Raw genomic sequence first — 14,866 nt, 5'->3', positions numbered from 1 at the left:
ACCAACATTTAATAATGCCAGCCGTGGGCATCTGAGCTAAATTTTTGGCCCTGGGACTTATTCTTTTTCAAATTAAGCACTGCCTATCTCTCTTCCTTCCGGAAATCTATTTACCACTTGTCTCCTTTCCTACCTGATTCTTTTTCTTTACCATCCTACTATCAATGCATGTCTAACTTCTTTTCGCCATCTGAGTTCAACAGAAACCGAATTTCTCAACATTATCTATAATTTATAAATTGTGAGCTGCTCACATGTGCACAGTGGATGATTTTCAGTGGTGCCTTACTACTGAAAATTCTAAACATAATACAATCATGCAATTAAGCGTATACTAAGAATATGCTAAATTAATAGCAGGCATTCTCTTAGCTGAGACACACAGGATCCTATTTAGGGTTTCTCAGATGTGAAACTTCCACAAACCGTGACGGATATCCCCTCTGCCATATTACAAGTACCAAACATAGGCTGTAATGCACTTTGTAATAAGATGAATGAGAAATCCTCAACGTCTGTCTTGCACCCACTGCCTCTGTAAGGATGAGAGAAGTACAGTTTTAAGCGCCTAGACAATGCCTCGCTGTAAAGAGCCCTACACAAGTATACTTACCCAATTGGTTTGCCTCTGCTATTCTTGGAATAACATCTGTTCCTATCAAGTTACACTTAGTCACTGCTGGGGGGCTCAGTTGCCTAGGACAGAGACCCAGGCACCCTCCAGGCACTATCTGGAGGCTGCGGTGGCCCCTTGTAAAGTAGTGCAGAGTTTCTCACAGTCTGGCTACTCCGCCGCTGTGGCATGAAGTGCCCGGGGCATGGGGATTTGCTTTACTGTGAGGGTCACCCCATCTCTTTGCTGCAGTCGCTGAGGCGGTGACCGAATATGACCTGCGGCCCTCTAGGGTGAAATTCGATGTGGCTCACGTCAACAAGTTTTAAAACGTTCTCTTGTTTCTCTCCCATGGTGCGTGTTCTATTAAATTCCACGAGTAAACATGACTCTATACAAATGAAATGCATGCAGGGGTACACACCCTTCTGTCAGAGGGACCTAAGTGTAAGTCAGGGCACAGCTTCAGTGTTTTAAGTGTTTTAAAAAGGGGGGGTCTATAAAAGAGCCATCTTTCTAAACTTCACTAAAATAAACAAAAATGCAAATGTTGCCAGGAATCTTTGTGCATGGATTAGCTCACAATGGGGAATCACACCTGAATATAAGTGCTCAGGTCCCCTGCTGAATCTGCATACATTAATGGGCTGGCCAGCAAGATACGGGGAATGACACCTCCACCCCGTTGGTAAAAGGGCAGTAATAGAGGCCCATCTGCTTCCAGAAAGGCTGCTTAGGCCCACACTGTGCCTGTATTATATGGCTACAATGGTTCTGTCGGGGAAATACAATTGCTTTGGGATGTTCACAATATAAATACATTACATGTAACATGTATCCATGATTTAGGAAGAGAAAAGAACAACACCCAAGCGAAAGTTTCAATCAATATTTTAAGAAGTAACAAATAAATTGGGCTGCAATGGTACAATTGAAAGAATTGTGAAAGAGGGGTGACATGTAGAAGTAAATACAGACAATACACTTAGTACACTTAGTATAATAAATAGAGGAATAGTTGTGAAAGTGCGATTTTTGGTAAAGTCCATATGATTGATCGCATACGCCTCCTGTTCATATGTGAATAGGCTTTTGAACTGAGACGTTGCGTAGACTCTTAGTATGCGTCGACGTTTCGACCCTATGTAAGGCGCAAACAATTTTAAGCGTCACGGCGGGTCTTCTTCGGGACGGAGGAGTGTATGTAGCCTGCGGAGTAAGAGAACTTCTTTAAGGGTGTGTGCTAATGCGAACAAGTAATTAAATCAGTGTTCAGAAAGGTAATGATGCTTACCCTTGCGCAAGAGTCATTAATCACTGCGCGTGTATTATGCTTCTTTTTCCAAAAAACGGGGTCGATTTATGTTTGACCTGTGGGGTAATAATATAAAATATCAATGAAGTGATAGCTATTTACAAGGACCGGACAAACTATGGGCTTTAACCAAGCTCAGACAAATAAATCAGGCTTTGTGCAAGTGCATATGTGGCTCAGTGTACAAATAAAGAAGCGCCCCAGAAAAAGTTGCTCGAACATGAGGATAACATAGCGGTACTAGCACGTCTCTAAGCAATTAATTCCTTCATGCCAGTGAGGTGATTTAGCTGAAGCAGAAAAGAGAGGGATTTGAAGCCGAGCCTGTTTGGAAAGAAGGTCAAAAGCCAGGTGGTTGTCTATTTCAAAGCGAAAGTGAGGGATTTAAAGAGGAGCCTGTTTAAAAGTTTAATTAGTGCTCTCATCAAAACACTCACCCAACAAGGACTGACAGAAGGCTTTTTGTCCAAAAACAAATACGATTTCTTGAACAAAACCGACCCTAGAATACCTACCATATAGACTCTGCCAAAAATTCACAAGGATCTACATAACCCACCTGGTCGACCTATTGTGTCAGACTGTGGATCTATCCTTGAGCCTCTCAACCAGTTCTTGGATAGTTTCCTCCAACCATTTGTATTGGAAACACGCTCCTTTCTCCGAGATACCATGCACACTATACAAATAATGGAAAATCAGCCCTATGATAAAGAAACCCAATTCCTGGCTACCCTTGATGTGTCTTCATTGTACACCAGCATCCCCCAAGAGCATGCCAAGAGCAAGCCATTCAGGTCATGAAAAAGATACAGGACAAACGACCAACACCTGTCTGGATTCCAACCGAATTCCTGGTAGATTTACTGGAAATCGCAATGAAAAAGAACTATTTCATTTTCCAAAATACTTACTATATACAATGCAAAGGCGTAGCCATGGGAGCTGGATTCGCTCCTAGCTTGGCCAATCTGTATATGGATGACTATGAGGATACTTACCTATATGACCTAACCAACCCTTACCTAAATAACATCTCAATCTGGAAGCGTTATATCGATGACGTGCTTATGGTACGGACAGGCAGTGAACAAAGCCTAATGGAGTTCAAGACATGGCTTAATGGACGTACCACTGACATACAATTCACCATGTCCTATAATAATCAGACCATTGACTTCTTGGATATAACAATACAAAATGAGGAGGGAAGACTTTTAACCACACTTTACACCAAACCAACGGCACGAAACACCACCTTGAAATATGATTCCCATCATCCAAGATGCCTCAGGGATAATTTGCCTTATGGCCAATTCTTAAGATTACGGCGAAACTGCTCCAAAAGAAGTGACTTTTACAAAGAAACAGACATTCTCATAAAAAAACTCAGGGATCGTGGCTACCCGAAGGGCCTGCTAAATCGCTCACGTAAAAGAGCTTGGTACCGACCCAGAGAAACTCTGCTGGAAATCCAACCCCACACGGAAGACATTCAGAAACTGGTGTGTGTGTCCACCTTCAACACACGCAGTCATGAAATAAAGAAAGTCGTACTTAGATATTGGAATCTAATAAGCACTGAATTTGGAATACAGGAGAAATCCATGTTTGCTTTTAAACGAGCCAAAAACATCAAAGACTATGTAGTAAGTTCCTTCCTTGGAACGGAGAAACCACAAGACCTGAGACAACAACCTAACTTACCACCATTAAAGGGACATTTCAAGTGTAGCACATGTAAGGCTTGTGAATCTACACTAACTGGTACGACTTTTCAACACCTTGGAAGAACATATCACCTACGACATCACAGTAACTGCAACAGTCACAATGTGATCTATGCCATCAAATGCCCCTGTGAAAAAATCTACGTAGGACAGACTACCCAGAAAGTAAAAACTAGGATTCTACAACATCAAAGTAGAATCCGTTGTAATGTGCAGGGAGCCCCCCTGGTTGACCACTTCATCACAAACAACCACACAGCTGATGACCTACAATGGTGGGTAATTGAAAAGGCGACACTCCATCCCAGGGGCGGGAGCATACTCCAAACACTCAACTTTAAAGAATACAGATGGATTGACCTGCTAGACTCAGTTAAAAAGGGGTTAAACGAACAGGAGGAGACATATAAGCAAATGACAAGACTTTAGAATCTTTCAATTGCATATGATTTTGTATGACCATGCGCAGTAAACCCTTCTATGACCATATTTAACTTGTACTATGGTACTTTAATTCATGAATGAAAATTTTTTATGGAAAAAGTCAGTGACGATTTTTGCTTATGCATACCCTGAATATGCTTCCTTGTGACTATATAGGACTAACTAATTTGCATTATTCTGCTGACCAACCTACTGTTTAAATAAACTGTATTCCATTTGTGTTAATATTTAAACATGTTACAATGTGGGCATCGAGCTAAATGTCATTATTTACCCAGTGCTTAAATGCTATTTGAATTAGTTATCTGACTGTTGGAACACCTTCAAAATGTGGTAATTCATTTTTTAGTCTGTGTCTAATGTCAATTTTGACACCTCCCCTTGACTCATGGCCACAACAGAGTTAGCGAGCTAGTTGCTCTCTTTACATCACATCCCTTGCTTCTACACAGGTGTTACTAGTGAAATCCCTGCTCCCACTGTCGTGTGTACGTCCACGTCAAAGCCACGCTCATCTGCATACATAAACAGGCTCCATTCTCCCGCCTCAATATCGCTTCGCACTGAGAGCTGGAGAGATGTCATTTTCAGCAGATCGTGGTAAGTGTCTTAACCCCCTGGCCCTTGACTTTCTGTAAATCTAAAATAGACTTAGCCTTTTAAATGCCTCACTTTCTTTGCAGTAAATCACCCGACTGACTGAAAGAATTAACTACTTAGACTTTTGCCAAACCTCTTTGACTCGTGTCTCTTGTGAGGTACGTTCTAATTAACTGTGTATCATGTTCATGCTGGAAATTATTTACCTCCGAATTAGCTCTTTATTAAATGCCTCACTTTTAAATCACCCGACTGGCATGAATAGACAAACAGCAATTATTAAGCTGTCCTTTGACTTCCTTTTAAACAGGCTCCTCTTTAAATCCCTCACTTTCGCTTTGAAATAGACAACCACCTGGCTTTTGACCTTCTTTCCAAACAGGCTCGGCTTCAAATCCCTCTCTTTTTTGCTTCAGCTAAATCACCTCACTGGCATGAAGGAATTAATTGCTTAGAGACGTGCTAGTACCTCTATGTTATCCTCATGTTCGGAGCAACTTTTTCTGGGGCGCTTCTTTATTTGTACACTGAGCCACATATGCACTTGCACAAAGCCTGATTTATTTGTCTGAGCTTGGTTAAAGCCCATAGTTTGTCCAGTCCTTGTAAATAGCTAACACTTCATTGATATTTGATATTATTACTCCACAGGTCAAACATAAATCGACCCCATTTTTTGGAAAAAGAAGCATAATACACGCGCAGTGATTAATGACTCTTGCGCAGGGTAAGCATCATTACCTTTCTGAACACTGAATTAATTACTTGTTCGCATTAGCACACACCCTTAAAGAAGTTCTCTTACTCCGCAGGCTACATACACTCCTTCGTCCCGAAGAAGACCCGCCGTGACGCTTAAAGATTTTTGCGCCTTACATAGGGTCGAAACGTCGACGCATACTAAGAGTCTACGCAACGTCTCAGTTCAAAAGCCTATTCACATATGAACAGGAGGCGTATGCGCTCAATCATATGGACTTTATCAAAAATCGCACTTTCCCTACTATTCCTTTATTTGTTATACTAAGTGTACTAAGTGTATTGTCTGTATTTACTTCTACATGTCACCCCTCTTTCACAATTCTTTCAATTGTACCATTGTAGCCCAATTTATTTGTTACTTCTTAAAATATTGATTGAAACTTTCGATTGGGTGTTGTTCTTTTCTCTTCCTAAATCATGGATACATGTTACATGTAATGTAATTGTGAACATCCCAAAGCAATTGTATTTCCCCGACAGAACCATTGTAGCCATATAATACAAATACCCAGGTTCTGAGGGACACAGGGTCACCCCCTTATTTTTCATAATCACACTGTGCCTGTGGCATCATCTGAACTGCACAGACACAGCCGAAATCGGCCCCCCGCTAGCCAAAAAAGCAGCCAACATCTGGAACACGGATGCCGGCCCATTGCTCCAGTGCCCACCTTTCCAATCCAACCCCGGGTGTCCGGGATCAAGCATTCTTTGGGCTGAGGTCGTGATATGGTGTGGTTTGGATGTTCCATGACATAGGCCCAGCTCTGGGGTGTGTACGATGTCTAAGGGTATCCTGTGGGTCTCATGTCAGTGGGATATTTGGGGCTCAGGTGTTTCTCTTGCCCTTTCTCTTGAGGGCCAGATGGGGCCCCTGCTTTAAGAACTACTGGAGGCACAGATGCGGGATAGTGGGGCTTCCCCTGGACTTTGACCCTTGGCACCGGAGGATAGTTGCCCAAATGCCACGCCACGCTTGTGGCTCCATTCCAACATATAGTGGTACATCATGTTTGTCACCCCTCACCCATTCGTCCCCACCCCTCCTCTCCACGAGTGAAACGCATCCCCTTTGTTCTAGGGGTGCCCGTGGCTCGTTCAATTTTTCTGCCTTTTCCTCCCCGGGTCGCCTTGGTTTTGAATCCCAGACACACCTATGTAAACAGCTGCACACATTTACATAAGCATACGCAAAGATTGTACTCTATAGCTCATAAAAAGTGGCAATTTCTTAAATGATAAATAATTCAACCGTATTGCTTTTTTAACCTTCCTGCTTCCTCAAATTTGCTTGAAAATGCACCATTTGTCCACTCTTTTTTCAAACTTTCTCGGGGGTAGAACCCTGTCCGAACCCCCCGTAGGTTGTTCGGGCGCGCTCGCTATGCTCGCTCGCCACAGTGCAGTACAACAATAATTTTATGCCGTACCACTTTCAAATTTCACCAGCCGCCACTGCACATGATATAGTGCTTGAGGAGAATCAGCAGGAATACCTGTATTTTCATTGTTCCCGCACTGGCCCCACCTATATAAGCTACACCAGCAGTCATCACATGACCACAATAAATGGATGACTGTGGGTAGCGCACTTTGAACTCTATCCAACCAGGCTAGTAGCAAGGAATTGCGGATGGACAAAGCAGGTGCCACATTTGTTGGCCGATCAAGCAAAGTACTGAATTACTGGGTCTGAGCCCCTCTGCAAGCATGACAATTAGGACATATATAGTTTTATTTAGGTATGAAGCGGAACTAAAGTGCAGATGTGTTCATGCATTTAATAGATTTAAAAAGCTCTTAGATGTTGCCCTATGACTACTTTAGAGCACTATGGAAGCAAAGAAGGTGAAAGGAATAGAATGATATGGCGATGAAAGGAATTGGATCACAGGGATATGGTAAACATTAGGAGATATGTCAATGGTCATCCTAGGAAGGGATCTCGGAGGACATTTTTGTCTGGTTTTTATATTGACTATGTTTTAAATGGTGAACATTGAATGCATCTATGAAAATGAATGCTCTAAGGTGTTTTCTGAAATGAAGGCACTTTACCAGGTTTCTCATAAAAGGGTCCAGGTTGTTCCCAAAGTGAGGCCTCGTGCATATCAAGCATCATCCTCATTTGTCAGTCTTCTGGGCTTGTGATGAATAAGCTGTGGAGCACTGTCCTATCTTGAGGTTCTCATACGTTGGTAAGGTGAGGCCAGAAGCTTGACTGTATGATATATAGTGACTACTTTCATGTGAGAGTGGATGAGTGACTGCATGGATGAAAGCGCAGAGGTACTTTCAGTTGTAAGCCAGACTAATTGGCTTGGAAAATGCTTTCTCATAGTTCAGACACCACGATACAAGGTTTAGTAGTTCCAGATATTATTCTAGTTCATGATTCGTTGATTATACACAGGTTTCTTTTGCAGGTGCATTAGCCCACCGAACTGGATTGCAATCGGCATCACTACATTTGAAAATCTAGTTTCACACAAATCACCCAGCTCCTTGGCTCTGCACATGGGAAGTCCAGGTTCACACCAGCTCCCACCATTCTGAAATATGAGACAGCTTTGTGCAGCATGAAAGGGTTTTATCACTCTTACTCCGCTCGCATTTTGTGAATAGCTGGGCTTCACTGGCCAGGGGGCCTCTTTTGTGACCCACATGGGGAGTGGCACTAAAGGTGTGACAGGGGCAGGGCTTTCCCATAGAAACTTAGGACAGAGAGTGAAAATCGGGACAAATGAGTTAGTCTTTGCTAGAAAACTCGAAAGGCCCTCATCACAAGTTCATGGCTAAATTGTAATCACTTCACAAGAAAAACTCTGGGGCATATGTACAAGCCCCTATCGGACGTTCCTGTGGCGATAGGGGCTTTGCGTTACTTATAAGGCAGCATTAAGCCACTTAACGTGGCTTAACACTGCCATGTTAACAAGGCCCCCTTTCACGCTATGCTTAGCGTGAAAGGGGTGGGCAGTGGGTGTTGAGGTGGGCGTTGCACCGCAAAACACCCATTGATTTTGACGCTGCCCCCTATTTACAGGGGTGGCCTAAATAGGAGGCAGCACCAAAATTAAGACCAGGGAAAACCTGGTCTTAACTTGGCGAAATGAGGAGAAATGCTTTATTTCTCCTCGATTTTGCTTTTTCCATGTGTGCTGCCTTGTGCTGTATTGTTTATGTGCAAGAAGGGACACCTTCCCAAACATAAACAATCTTCCCCTGCAGGCAGACACCCTTGCACTATGGTGCAAGGGTGCCTGCATTGGCAGGCAGCTAAGTGTAGCGCCAGCGCAGGGGGAAATGCAAGACTGCACTATATATAGTGCAGCCTTGCGTTTCTAAAATGGTGGAGTGAGACGTTAAGCCATGACGGCTAACGCCTCACTCCGCCACTTCTTTGTAAATATGCCACCCTGTGAGCACAACACCTAGAGCCACTAACATACTTGAAAGGAAGCTCTCCTTTTTGACTCTTTTCATACAACTCATCTAACTCATTTACATTTGAAACATTTAATAAGCATCTCATTTGGTTTTGTGTGGAACAGCTAATCTTCAGGAGAGCAGGAACCTGCATGTCTCCATCCATTTTAAAACTCTAAATAAGACACATAGTCTTTAGACTGTTGTTGCTCTTATTTACCAGAACTGGGCAGTCCAGAATATAATTTGGTATTTTATATCTTAACTTTTAAAGATACATTACAGTAATCCAGTCTGTAGACGAGGCGCACACACAACCACACACGCACTCACGCACTCACGTTGCATGCAAACAAGCCGTGGAAGATAAGGGCACACACTCATACACTCACACCAACAAAACAAAAGCATGCAGGTGCCCAAACACACATACATCCACCTAATGCATGCCCTCACATATGCACACGCACACATGCAAACACACAGAAGCGTGCCATTTAAGACAAATGCACTGGCACAGACACAAGCAGGTGCTTGAATTAAAGTATGTAGATATAAAACATGTGTACCCTCCACAGCACAAAATGAAAGTGGCGCAAAGGCATACATGCTTTTTCGCAGACACACACAAGTATATGCTCACAACACACATATAGCAAACATAAACACAAATAAAATTCCAATAACGCTTTTACAGTAGATATCTTTTTAATTGTGCTTCATAAAAGAACTCTCCATCTGGAGGCCTTTACTGGTGTGAAAGGTCCCCCAAGATAATAGCTATATCTTAGGCAACGAATGAGTTATTTAAGGAGAAACGTAATAAGAATATGTTTAGTGGAAAGAGATTACCCAGCAAAGAATTAGCTAATTTCAGCACGCATTCTTTCGTTAATTATTCACTCTCCTGTCTCTGAGAGGTAAGGGATTCAATGACTGTTTAAGAATCACCCATCTGTATTCTAGCAGCAGCTCTGCTCGGAGCGCTGCTGCTTCTGCCTGCTGGAGCCGAGGTGCTCCTCTCCTGAGATGGGCGGGGCTGCTCGTGGGCCCGTCCGAGAGGTCCGATAAGCAAGACCTCCAAAGACGGCCGAAGCCAGGGGATACACGATACCGTGGGGATACCATATATTACACAACACCGGCCGGGAATCATTCCTTTTTGGAGCTCTTGTGCATTCGTAATGTTTACATCACTTTTAGACGGCATATCTATCAAGCCTCCTTGTTTCTGGAGTGCAAGGTTTTCATGCCCAGCCCACACTCGTTCTGAGATCCCTGGCTGAGTTCCCACTCTGTGAACGCTGCTGGAATGAAACACAGACGAGTCTCCACGCAGAATGCCCAAATAAAGGCATTTTTCTTGGTACAGGGAGTCTCGACGCCTCTTGCTTCTATCAATATCTATGCAGTATTTAGTGTATTAAAGTGACACATGCCTTTTCTAAACAGCCCTCTGGACCTTGACTCGTTGTTTCCCAGCTGCTCCCACGTACAAACCACCAGGCACTCTCAGATTTACCTCTGTCCTGAATTCTGTGTTTTCAAAGCTCTAAAGTAGTCCTAAGTCATTGAGACTTAGACATGCTGTCCTGGGACAAGGGAACTGTGCATGCTGTGACTTGTTGGACCACCCTTAGCGTTAACACAGTGGAACTACAAGTCCGGGTACATGTTTTTATTTAAAATATAAAAACTTAATAAAGGTGTAAAGTGTGCAACTGCAGAGTAAAAGGCAAACATCTATTTACAATCATTTCTGTTCAGCCATTGGGGTCTATTAATAAAAAACTTAGAACAGAATGGGCAAAAATATGCACCGGCAGATAAACTTATTTTTAGTTGTTTTTTTCTTTTCAAAAAGTTCCCTTATGCAAAAGTCTTCATGGAGGAGACCTGGGAGAATAGAGCCCCCTGAGCCAATTTGTTTCCACACAGGGAATACATGTTTTTGACATGGAGAAATCCCTTTCCCTGCAACCAAAACAAAATTTGGGGGTCATCCATTCCTGTTCCCATCCTAGGAGAGAAGTTACTCCAGCCATTGGATGGAGTAAACTTCTGATAATTTACAGGGTGGGAAAAGGTCAGAGAGGAGTTTGTGAATGCCCAAAAATGGGTCCAAATTTAAAAGGCTGACCAGGCCTTGCAATGCCCACTTCTTAACCCTTTACTGAAATTTACTCTGTGATATTTGTGAATAATTCAAAGGTATTAAATGCATTTATACCTCATGTTTTTTTCTGAAGTTCCCTTTGTAAGTACGCTTTCTGTGTTCAAACTCTGTTTCACGAAATCCACAATTTTTCACAGGATTGATGGTAAACACACCAGAATACCGAAACTGAAAAACTCTTTATTGCTTGGTTAATTAAAACCATGACAATGTTGCATAAAAATATTCTTTCAAAATATGGTAAAACACAGTAGACAGGTGACTTCCTTCAATGAGGACTAACATTTCCATTCAATACGATACCAGAAAATTCGAATATATTGTCCATTACATCGGTGTGCTTGTTAAGGCTAGCTCCTTATACTTTAAAAACTTTAACAGCTTACAGTTCAGTTGAGTGTCCGATAGGTTAAGGCACTGAGTTATGGCAACCCTATATGGCCTGATCTTCCTTTTTTAAGGTCAGGATGCAGTAAAGTGACTCGTGCTGAATAAAAGTTCACCAGAATACCCTTTTAGGTCGAGCCTAGAGTCAGCACGTAAGCTCTGCTCTAGGGAAGATCTGTGGTAGTTCAGGGAGGCCCCGCCCATATATTTCATTGGATTGTGTCTTTGTGCTTCGTAAATGCTGCCTTCGGATTGGTTTGTAGGTTTGTTAGTCCCTCCTTATTATGGCCAGGCCCTCATGTGTACCCTCCTATGGCTACTGACCACTTTACTTTGAGTGTTACACGTTATATAGACTGTGAGCACTATTTTCTTTAAAGAGTTCTCCTACTGCCTTCTCCCCCCTCCCCACTCCCGTTGTCTGTGCCTTCACCCCCCCTCACTCTCGTTGTCTGTGACTCCCGCCCCCCTCCGGGAGTCCGTGATGACTGCCGTTTGCACTGCAATAGGTCCCACGTAAATGCGAGTCCTATGGCATTGCAAATGCTTGTTAAATGTAGCGCTTTGGCTGCAGCCAAGAGCTGCCTGTAATGATGCACCCCACATGAGGGGCACTAGGACCTGCCCCATGGAGGACGAGGGCGGGCGGAAAGGGAGGAGCCGGGGACCAAGAACGGCAGTTAGCCGATACCCGAGATATAGCGAGGTCGCAAATAAAGAATCTCCACAAGAACCACGAGTGTCCATGTTCCTTTTGTACACGCAGGACACTACATCTGGCGACGAGGGTGACAGACCCAACACGCGAGGGAAGGCTAACTCTGTGTGGCCCCTGGGACAGGGAAGCACCTAGCTGCGTGGGGCCGGAAACCGCGTGGCAAGTGAGCAACGGCACGAGCGTCCTCGCGCGCTGGGAGCCCACCCCAGCCATCCGGGAGTGTGCCAAACTGCCCGGAGCTCGCCCCGCCACACCGCGTGTGCATGTGGCATGTACTGAGGGCTAGAGCCTGCCGCCTGCCTACTCGCCAGGAGCCCACCCCGGCGGTGACTTCATTTAAAAAAAAAAAAAGGGGGAACCGAAGAAAGAGCTGCCTCACCTGGTGCCTGGCCGGAGAAAGCGCCGACTGAAACTGACAAGCGGTGAGTGAGAGAGAGCGTGAATAAATGATCTAGTCCCCGGTGAAGAAAAGGCCAAATCTCGTTGCACACGAGACTCTTGCAGTGGCCATTTTGAAGTCAGGCAGTGTTATCCAATCCCCTGTCAGGGATATTCGGCGGCCATTTTGAAGTCAGGCAGAGAACCTGAAATAGCAAACAAGCACTGGCGAGTGCAACAAACATTATAAACAAGCACAGACAAGCGCAACGAACATTGTAAACAAGCACTGGTGAGTGCAACAAACATAGCAAACAAGCACTGGCGAGTGCAACAAACATAGCAAACAAGCACTGGCGAGTGCAACGAACATTATAAACAAGCACAGACAAGCGCAACAAACCATGAGATGACGGAGTCCGCTCCGGCTCCCATGGGCGTGCTGGGAGTCTCGTTCCTACGCCCTCCAGAGCCCCTCACTCTTGAATCGGGCGGGGGCATGGGCCTGCGATGGCAAGAATGGCTAGAAGATTTCACAGACTTCATGAAAGGGTCTCAGGTAACGGACCTGGAACAGAAACTGATTGCCCTCAAGAATCTGGTCAGCAAAGAAGTTGGACAGATCATAAAAGAACTGCCTATTGAGTCCGCTGGCTCATATGATAAAGTCTGTGAAGCACTAAACCGCAAGTTCCTGCACAAAAAGAATGTCGACTATGAGCGATACACCTTCAACCTAGCTTCACAGGAAAGAGGTGAACAAATGGGTGTATTTGTCACATGTCTGAGATGCTTGGCAAGATACTGTGAGTTTGATAATTTCTCCACCGAAGATGCCCTCCGACTAAGGATCATAGAAGGCTGCCTATCAGAGCCCCTGAGGCGCAAACTGATAAAGAAAAGCTACCCGCTAGAAGAGATTGAAGAAATGACAAGAGTTGAGGATCAAGCCGATGAACATGCAAAGAAGATGAAAGCCGGGAGAAGTGAAAAACGTGAACAGGCATTCAGAATGCAGTCTCGACAAGCGCTTGGACGGTCCTCACCTCAAGTGCGCTCCTCCAGATCCAAGAAACAATACCACTCGTCAAGCAACTCACGCCGAAGCGCGAGCCACACTCAGAAACGATCGGAAAGACAATTGAAATGCTACAGATGCGGCTACGACTTGCCGCATGCAGACGCATGCCCGGCACTAGGACAACAATGTCGGAAATGTGGCAGAAGCAACCACTTCGAAAGCATGTGCGGTACATCACACAAGGATGACCAACGAAGACAGCCCCGGCAACACCACCCCTTGGGCAGTCGTCACCACGTCAGAGCAGTTCAGGATAGATGAGACTCATCCACAGGGTCGTCACAGTCCAGCTGTCACTCCTGCCGTACCTGTCAATCTCGACGGTCGTCATCGAGAGAATCCAGCTCCCTCTCACCCATCCCACAAGAACGAAATGAATATATCCACTTCGTGGCTGATCTTGACCGGCTAAAAGAATACCCACGGCTAGACATCAGAGTTGGCTCTCATCCCACCAAGTTCGTATTGGACAGTGGGGCGTCACTAAACTACCTACCTGTAGCGGAATATCAAAGAATGAGGCCGCCTCCCAAACTGGTCGACGCCCATGTGCAAGTGTACACGTGGATGTCAAAGAAACCACTGTCGTGTCTTGGGAAGTTCGCAACCGATCTATCGTATCGCGATCGCATGATACAAGCCTACATTCACGTTATTGAAGGGCCTGAGGCAGACAGTTTGTTAAGCCCGCCCACTGCAGAAAGACTAAAACTGATAGACATACTATAAAAAGTGGATGACAAACTAGATGTCATTCAAAAGTTCCCCAAACTTTTCCAAGGTCTCGGAAAAATGAAAAACTGCCAAGTCAGAACTGCACATCAACGAACAAATCACACCGGTGGCCCAACACCATCCAAAAAATCCCATTTCACCTGCAAGAGGCAGTAGAGAAGGAGTTACAAGACCTACTAGAGGCTGACATTATAGATAGAACTGATGGGCCCACACCATGGGTCTCCCCGGTCGTAGTAGTCCCAAAGAAAGGAGAGACAAGCCAAGTCCGCCTGTGTGTGGACATAAGAGCACCTAACACAGCAATAGAGAGAGAGAGACACCCGGGCCCCCACATCAGCGACATGATCACGCCACTCAACGGAGCAAAAATATTTTCAAAACTAGACGTCAACAAAGGATATCATCAATTAGAGCTGCATGAGCGGTCCAGATACATCACGACGTTCTCAACGCACCTAGGGTTATTCCGGTACAAAAGACTCCGTTTTGGGGTGT

This window comes from Triturus cristatus, chromosome 1_1 (assembly GCF_964204655.1).
Source record: "Triturus cristatus chromosome 1_1, aTriCri1.1, whole genome shotgun sequence".
NCBI lineage: Eukaryota > Metazoa > Chordata > Amphibia > Caudata > Salamandridae > Triturus > Triturus cristatus.
The sequence above is the reverse complement of the archived record's forward strand: the minus strand, read 5'-3'. Positions refer to the sequence as shown.